The 7,062-nt window shown below is 36.7% G+C and overlaps 1 long non-coding RNA gene across 1 annotated transcript in view; it reads left to right on the top strand.

Annotated features, from left to right (window-relative positions):
• Positions 1-7,062, top strand: part of LOC107968333 (uncharacterized) — a 398,429-nt gene that overhangs the window by 23,331 nt on the left and 368,036 nt on the right. The window lies entirely within an intron of this gene.

The following is a 7,062-nucleotide window of genomic DNA, read 5'->3' as shown; positions in this document are numbered from 1 at the left end:
TATAATAGAATAATATAATATATAAGCCACTGTCATTATTTTTCAATCTTTAAAATTTGATATTATCATAATGGCAGATAAAAGAATATTGGACATGTAGGAAGAGGATTTAATTTGTGAAAGATCCATATCGTCAGTATGTCCTTCCATAACCACAGTCTTCCCTGAAAGATTGTATAATAATTCTAGCCTCCCTTCAGGATTTTCTGGTTCTGCTTCTATTTTCTTTTTTATTACATTTCTTTTACTACATTTCTTTTGGACCTTAAGATCTCTTGTCTTCATCTATGTCACTTATTGGAAGGTAACCCAGTTATACATTTGTTTTTTTTCATGCCCTTTAAACACAGTTTTAGAGAAGTATTTTTAGTGAAGGTCTCAAAGTGAGTTAAGTCATGTCAATGTCAAGTACTAACTGAACACTTCCAGCCATTTTCTAGGGGTGTTCTCCAAAGTAACTTAACCCCTTTATCTTGTGGGAAACATTAAAGGGAGAGTATTATAATGGAAATAACACAAGATTTAGTTTGTCAGACTTTGGTTTGGATCTCAGCTTCACTGTGCATAGTGAGCTGCTTGTGAGCAAGTTACTAAATTTTCTGAGTCTCAGTTTCTGCTTTTGTAAAAGTGAGAATGGTAATATTGACCTGATAGGTTCGTTGTGAGTATGAAATGTATTATGTACAGAGCTTGGTTCATGTTAGATGTTCCCATTTTAGTGAGTTTGTGTTTATTTGGTTTGGGTTTTAGGATTGCTTAATGCCTCAGTTAAGTGGTCAGATACAGAAAGGGTGATTTATATGAGGCTAATGAAACTTAAACTTTAGAGCCCTTTATTTTCACAGACCTCTTCCAAAGGCCCTGAACCTCATTTTGTATTCATAATTTTGTATTCTTTTTTGGAAAGACAGACCTCTCCAAATTATGTGTTTTAGGGGCCCACAAAACAAAGATCTGCTTCTGGTTAAATAGGATACATAGCTCTCCTAAGTATCCTCTACATCAAAACTTCTTTGGTAGTCTCTACACATACTTCTCTTTTTTTTGAGGCAGAGTGTTGCTCTGTTGCCCAGGCTGGAGTGCAGTGGCACAGTCTCAGCTCACTGCAACCTCCACCTCCCGAGTTTAAGCGATTCTCGTGCCTCAGCCTCCTGAGTAGCTGGGATTACAGGTGTGCACCATCACACCCAGCTAATTTTTGTATTTTTAATAGAAATGGGGTTTCACCATCTTAGCCAGGCTAGTCTCAAACTCCTGACCTCAAATGATCCACCTGCCTTAGCCTCCCAAAATGCTTGGATTACAAGTGTGAGCCACCATGCCTGGCCTACAAATACCTTTACAACATATATATGTCACTTGTAAGTTTTGTATGATACCTGGTGTAATATGATGTTAAATTAGGACAGCCATATCAAATCATACATAATTCACATTGGTTGCCCTAGGAATTTCCATGAAAAGTTTGGATTGAATGAGGGTGAGAAAATGCCTCACAGTTAAAAAAAAGAAACTGGTTGGATGAATTATCATTAGTAGCATCTTTGACTGTGTATGTGACAGGTGGTAGCAAATAGTAGAGGACAAAAATGGCATTGATCGCTAAAGTATTGCCTCTCTAAATTTCATGTTGTGATACTTGGTTGGCAGAACTATGATAGAATTTTGAAACATTTAATGGGCAGTAGCAGCCCAACTTACCTTCATTTCTGTTCTTGATTATGAATGATTCAAAGAGGAAGAACACTTGCTCTCTCTCTCTCTCTCTCTCTCTCTCTCTATATATATATATATATATATTTTTTTTTTTTTTTTTTGAGATGGAGTTTTGTTCTTGTTGCCCAGGCTGGAGTGCAGTGGTGCAATCTCGGCTCACTGCAGCCTCCGACTCCCGATTTCAAGTGATTCTCCTGCCTCAGCCCCCCATGTAGCTGGGATTTCAGGCATGAGCCCCTGCGCCAGGCCAACACTTGCTATTTTGATGTGCTGTTTCTATAGCCAATCAGCACCTTTTATTTCCTGTCTTTCCAATGCCCATTTGTTAACTTGCAATATTAATTCCAAGGAGAATATTTGCCTTGTAATAATGTATATAGAGTTTTTAGTAAATAGCTTAGAAACCAATGAACAGTATTAAGAGGGGATAGCATGATAATGATCCCCTGGAACAGGGGGAAGGGCACATTAAGATGTAGATGACCATTAGAGGTGGGAGGAAGGGAAATTGAACACAAATTTTTTCTGATGTAGAAAATTAGGTCATCTCTTGATTGAGGAGGTGTGGCAGGAAACCTCAGAAGAGTAATTACATGAGATTTGGAAGAGCACCTGAGCACTGGAAAAGGAAGCCAACCAGGCAAAAGTAAAAGGATTGCCAAGTAGTGCAAAGGGTCAAGGTGAATTTGGAAATTGCAGATTTGGCATGGCATGAATCAGCAGTTACACAATTTTCTCCAGCAGTACTTGGCAAACTAGAAGCAATAGTAGAGAGAACCAGATGGTTGTTTGACTCTGAGCTGGGACTTGGCAGAATAGATAGGCAGAAGTTCAAGGGAGCACTGAGAGTGCTGGTGAGAGTATCCATCAAAAGGTTGATGATAGTGTTCAAGCTAAGCAGGGAAGAAAAGGAAGGGGGTGGCTAAGAGAGGGGAAAACAGACCAGGGTCTGATATTGTGGAGTGTGGGGGTAGAAGAACAAAGGTTATGGTCAAGTAACATAGTTCTTATGAAATAACTTGTGGAAACTCATCCTGTTTAGATAAATTATAGGAACAATTCTGTAATTTTTTTCTGCAGTAAACTTTCTATCTGTTGCTTCCTATCACAGCATAATATTCACTGAAATTCATGTGGTCTCTTAAAATAGGCCTTATAACAAGCTAGTCACAATGACCTCATCCAACATTATAGCATTTGACTTTAGTATCTGTTGAGGAAACGTGTGATTGCTCTATAGTTAGAGAACTTGGAGCAATACCATTTTAGTGTTGGTTTTGCCGGTGGAAAATCAGATTAGTCTAATTAAGCCAGGTCTCCAAGAGTAGAGGCAATTATTTTCATATTAAACAAAACAAAACAAAAAAGGAGATGCTTTCCTATCCTCAGCTTTGTTTGTGGCAACAAAATTACAGAATTCCTCAGGGAGAAAACATGAGGACCTTCTGGTCCTGTCAACCCAGAGCCAATTCAACCCTTGGGGGAATTATAAGAATTTCATTAAAATAAGGAGAGAAGGACTGGCTCTCCTAACAGCAAGGCTTGTTGGCTCTTAAAGATCTCCCACATCTTCCTGTGCTGTTTGTTATGAACATTTTGTTGGCTCCTTCTCCTTAACCCTTGCTATAGCTATCTCAAGTCAGGCTATACCTACCTACATTTAGATTAAATCCAGGGAGTTGAGAAGACTGAGATAAATGTTGGGACACGTTAATTTTCTGTAATATTATTGAAGTCTTTTTGAAAGTAATTCATTCTCTCAGTGTGTTCAGATACATTGCACAGTGGTCTTCAAACTGAGGTTTGTGAACTTTCCTCAAGACTTTTTGAGAAATGTGGAAGCAAGAGTAGTTTTTAGAAAAGCTTTTCTGAGATCCTCAATTTCCACAAATATTCTTTACTAAAATGAATCTGCATGAGAATGTCCCTTGGCCTCTTTTCCCACCTCCCCTTTTCCAATCATGCTTCATCCACTTGTTAAAAGAATGGAATACTTTTCAACCATCTGGAATCTTACTTGGGGTAGTTTAATGCCCTAGAGGCTTTTACACATCCCTTTTACACATCTAGAGCATTAAACTAATCATATTTCAAAATGTTGGTGCTGGGATTAAAGAGAGTAAATGGCTATTAATGACTGGATTATAAATTCTTTTGCAGGTTAGGTGATTTCCAATTCTGTGCTATTAACAAAATTGAAGGAAGACCTAATAAAATTGTCAGCTTAAACTTAATAAAATTAAATTTTGATGATAAATTATCTATGATTTGGGGTTTATAATTCGGAATAAGTTCAAAGATTTGAGTGACATTGCTATAACAAAATACTTTCCATTCCCATCTCCTTATTTGTGTAAACACTCAGTGAGTATTGTATGTAAAGCAAAGCATATGAACAAAATTGATGCTTAAGCTTGTCTTATTCTAGTAATAAGTAATACTCACCAATGAATACATGAACTAACCAGGGACAAAACAGCCTATCCATCAAATTAATAGAAGCACTTTCCAAAAATTGTCATAATTAAAAATTAGTTATGAAATATATATAATATGTATGTTTTTGTTAATTGTATACTAATAACAATTATAATGCTAACTTAGTTCTGAAGAAATGTTAACACAGTCTCAACGTCACAAAAACTAAAACAAAATTTCAATGTACATATTTTGCAGAGAAGCATGATGGGATGTTAAAAAAGACTTTAAAACATAAAATACATTGCATTAGAATAAATTTCTATGGGGAGAGTGTAATGGAAACATGAGTTCAAGGAGAAAATGTAAAATTTTTGACTGTTGTAGAAGAGTTTTTCATTTATTTACATTTCATTAAGTATGAGTATTTAAGACTCGTTGGATACATTTTAAGGTGATAGATAAGACTTATTTGAAAATATCAGTATTATAATAAACCAGAAATTATATGTTTTGCAACTGTATAAAATTAGAATAAAAAATTGAGATGGCAACTTAAATGTGACACCGTACTTAGTTTTTCAAAATTCTTTTATAACACACAAGCAAAAAAAGCCTGAAGACCACTGTTCTGGGACAGAGGTTCTCTTTCTGATGGGATTTAAGAATCACTTGGGGAGCCTGGAAAAGCTGCATCTCCTCAGGGTTATCCCCCAGAGATTCCTACTCTGCAGATACGAAGAACGTGAGGTTTTAAAAAGCACTCGCTAATCCCTGGTGGTTCTGATGCGGGATCTGTGGAGCTATGACTGAGAATTACTGCTTCCAGGTTTCTTCTCCAATCACAGCGTATCAGCCAAAAGCTGTTTACTTGAATTGTTTTTGTTTTTTTTGAGTGGGAGTGGGGGCATCTGTAGAACTTACCTCCTGTGTGACATTTTGTGTCACATATTCACCTTGCATTTGGGATACCCTGAGTAAGTTTTATGAAGCCATTCCTGCATTTGTAAAGAAAATTATCTAAGACGTCTTTCCATGACCAGCTCTCCCCAGCTGCCACTCCTGTCCACATATCATAAATTTCTTTCAGAATTAGATACTAAAGAAAATGTTGCTTCTTTGGGGAAATATTGGCATGTATTTTTCCTTAGGGACAAATCAGTAAACTGGTTTTGTTTTTATTTTCTTTTGGTATGCAGGGGATCTCAAAGCAATTTTGTGACCAGACATGTGAGACCCAACCCCTGTTTATGACTTTCTAATCTAATTAATACTTTTTTGTGCCTGATTTTTTAATCATTTTTTTTCTTATTTTCATAAACCTCCTCAATCCTTTGTAGAGAAGTATAAATAAGTAAACAAATGAGCAAAAATAATTCTCTGTATATATTTTTAAGATGTATGGAATACAATAGATTGGAACGAAAACTATATTCTACTTTACCGTGTGTGTGTGTGTGTGTGTGTGTGTGTTTCTGTAAAGAAAGTTTACTTTGCTTCTGGAAGCAGAGTAGATTTTTGAAATTTACTATTATATTTTTGGTGCACTCAGCTAATAAAGTATATTGGGGTTTTAGGTACACATCTGGGTAAAGGAATGTGGGACAGACTAGACAGGCTTGGGGAATAGCTGGATGCCCAGGCTTCAGTTCCATCAGGGAACAGTAGCACATAGCAAATAAGAAAAGGAAGTAGAATCTATTAATGTGGAGCAATCCAAGTCAATAGGGCTTCCTAGTCCACAGAATTCCTTTTAAAAGAGGTTCAGATCCCATAGGCTGGTGACCATGAAGGTGCCAATATTCCTCCAAATATACCTTAAATCTTTTAAGAGCCTTTCAAACTAATTTTTGGTAAACAGTAGAAGCTGAATCATTTACTTGTCTTACATTTTTCGAATCCTATTATGTGTTCTAGACCTGCCTAGCCCCAAGATTACAAAGTCAAATGAGACAAATAAGACAAAATTCTTGCTCTTAGGACTTTTTAGGCTTAGATCAGAATTCTGTGAGGGCTGCTAGTCTCCTTTTGTATTAGAAAAAGATATCCCCTCTAGGCAAATCCCCTCTAGGCAAAATTAGGAAATGATTTTCATAATAATTTTAGAGGGGAAAATGATTTCCCCTCTAAGGCTCCTCCTGAGGGGGCTTAGATGGGATATCTTCCTTCCTTGATGAAAGAAGCCCCCACTTCCTTCTTAGTGAGAGTGTCCTTATCAGGTAACCACTAGCACAACCACATGCCTGCTAGATGCCTTAAATGAGAGAAACTGGCAAAGTGGGAGTGCTAAGTGCAAGCACTGAGCCCATTGCAGCAGGGACTGTGCAGGGTTACAGGAGAGCAGAGGCCTTGTCTACAGTAGGGTGTGGGGATGGGGAATCAGCTCCAGCTGAAAATGTAGAGACGTAATCCTGACAGTTCCTAATGATTTTCAAGAGTAGCTGGAAATGTGAATTTGTTGTGACTTTTGACTTTTAAATATTGTGTAGAGTAAATACATGCTTGGAGGCTGCACCTGGCCTTCAGGCTGTCATTTTGGATACTCAATCAGTCTTTTTCTGTGCTAGGTTTTTCTTTTTTTGCAATGAAATAACGATTTTTAAAGAAGGCATTTAATCCAGGTAATTCAAGGATTGTTTTGCTTAAATTATATGAAATGCCAGTTTGATCTTATTACCTAATTTGATAGATTTAGATTCAGTGTGTCAGAGAGTGAATGACAGAAGTAACACTTTTAAAATAAAATGAGAAAACCCAAAAGAACAAATATTCTTGACACCTATGATTAGGCATTATAGGGGACATAGAAAAGTACTAAATAGATAAAATACAAAATTTGTGAAGGCCTGGGTTATATAATACATCTCAAATTAGATAATCTAGTCATATTCCACAGCCAAAATAAAAAGTAGTCTCCATAGTCTAAAC

Source organism: Pan troglodytes, chromosome 15, assembly GCF_028858775.2.
Source record: "Pan troglodytes isolate AG18354 chromosome 15, NHGRI_mPanTro3-v2.0_pri, whole genome shotgun sequence".
Classification (NCBI taxonomy): domain Eukaryota; kingdom Metazoa; phylum Chordata; class Mammalia; order Primates; family Hominidae; genus Pan; species Pan troglodytes.
This window is presented reverse-complemented; position numbering and strand designations above follow the sequence as displayed.